Genomic DNA, 2364 nt, shown 5'->3' with positions numbered 1-2364 from the left:
AACGGAACCGCTGGTCACGTGACTAACTCATCGCCTTACACCGTGCTGCGAACAACCATCGCCGCCATTTCTCTATCGCGACCGGAAATCACGTGATTTCCATTCTACCGAGTGGGACCCGTTCCCAAATCCAGACCCACCGCACTTTTTTGTGCCGGGGCGGGGCGGGACAGGTTTTCGCGTGGTCCCACTGAAAAGGTTGTGCGGAAACAACCGCGACCATCATTTTTTTAATTCAACGGTGGGAATCATTGTTTCCACGAGCTAAAAAGAAGAAGAAGAAGAAGAAGAAGAAGGAGGAGGAAAACAGTCATCTGGGATGAAAAAGTTGCAATAAGAAAGAGGGAAACAGTCATCAGGGACGTTGAGAGCCGTAGGAAACGATGTAGATAGATAGAACCAGCAGATGGCGATAATGCAACTTTATGAATGCAAACTGCCATTAAACCTAAAAGAAGAAGAAGCGACAACACACTGTACACCTTCCATTCTCTTCCTGTGTGTTTCAATGTATGGTGATGGGTATTGCAATGTTTTAAAAAATAAGTAATACTTTGTCCTATTCATTTTTCTAAAATCATTAAAAACTTAGACTTTGTTCAACCATTGAATTCCTGCCTTTTTTTAAAAAATCAGATAGAGGGACTGATAATTTACACTTACAGGCAATATGCAGTCAATCATTCTCAATCTGCATACAAACTCCAGAAAAGCCTGGATTTGCACCATCAACCTTCTCAGCAGAAAGCTGGAGCAATAACCAGCTTCCAGTAGTTATTAAATGTAATGACAGTAGAAAGTAGGCAAACCTCTCAACCTTTATTGAAGCGCACGTCTTTGTCCAACACGTGGCAGAATTAACATTTATTGCGTTCCGCACACCCTGACACTAATCTGTGTTATTCCACAGTTACATGAAGCTGCACCTCTTTTTTAATCCACATAAAGTGAAAGGTGAGAAGCGCCAGGAAGTGCCGCTTTCACTGACTGTCAGTCAGTAACTTACTCATTCACACAGCAGAGTTTGGAAGATAAACTATCAGAGGGGCTATGAACAGAAAGTTAAATCTTGCATAACTGAAGATGTGTCATTGTGCATCGCCTCACACAGCTTTTATAGATGTGCAGGTCTCAATATAGTGACAAAAACTGAAGAAGTGCCAAAAATAGCTTTTTCGGCGGTGAATATTTCTGGGATATCCCACAAAGTAAAAATGTGGACACATTATTTATTGAATTGATTTAGATTGCACGCACCCTCATGCATGGTGTTGTGGTGATTGGCCCTTTTGCCTCAGATAAAATGACCTAGTAAGGATACACTCATGAACTAATGGCTCTAACTTAGAGTTAATCTAGTTCAATTGAATTTAGTCCTAATGCGTAACACCAATTCTGCACAAATCTCTGCAGAATGAGGATGAGGGGTGACCAGTGGGTTAGAGAACTGTAAGAGGGAAAAAAGGACCAGTACAGACAGAAAAAAGCTAAACAAGTAGAAATCAAAGAGCACTCACTGCAGAATGTTTGGGTGCAGATAATCCGATAACAAAAATGAAAAAACAAAAATTCCTTTAAGTCTTTCATATATTTGAAATAACATTTTTCCTCTCTTTGATAACATCTGAATGTTTTTAAGTGAATGTCTTTGATTTATAGTCATATTCCCGGTGTTTCATATTTCACTCCCCACCTGTAGATGACGCTGTGTACAAAGCTTCTTTGTAAAGCAGCGGAAGTATGCCTTAAAAAAAAGTATCAAGTTGACATAAATCTACCCGAGCATTACTTCCTTTGGATCAGATCGTCTCAACGGGTGTATCGGATAAAAAAAACAATATGTCAAGAAGCATTAGGAAGAGGGTAAAAAAAGATTTTTTTTGCATGGATTAGAAAATGCTAACTTCAGACAGCCTCAAATAGACTGGATGTGCAATAACTTCAATCATCTGAATCTAATTTGCACTCTATGGAATTTATTAATAAGCATGTTCTCAGCTTTGAATGATAGGTGATTCTAGCACAAATATTGGAGTGTTAGTTCTTGTAAGTAATTAAGTTAGTAAATAAAAGCATTAGCCTTGGGTTATTGTTTTTGTTGTTGTCTTAATGCAATGATATTCCACTTTTAATAAACCGTTAAAAACACATTCAGTATTATATTGTTGACAAAATGCCAATGCTTTTTGTAACTCCGGTGTTGCCAATTAGATTGCACATTGCTCTTCAAGTCAAGGGTGTGCAAAGGCAGTAAATCTACAATTCAAGCCATTTGTATGGATACAAATGGTGTAGCTCCTCAAAAAATACAGTTATGTGTTTTGTCACTTGTCGTCAGATGAGAGTTCACCGTAAGGACCCCAC

This window comes from Lipophrys pholis, assembly GCF_963383615.2.
Source record: "Lipophrys pholis genome assembly, chromosome: 7".
Taxonomy (NCBI): domain Eukaryota; kingdom Metazoa; phylum Chordata; class Actinopteri; order Blenniiformes; family Blenniidae; genus Lipophrys; species Lipophrys pholis.
Note: the sequence above shows the minus strand (reverse complement) of the source record.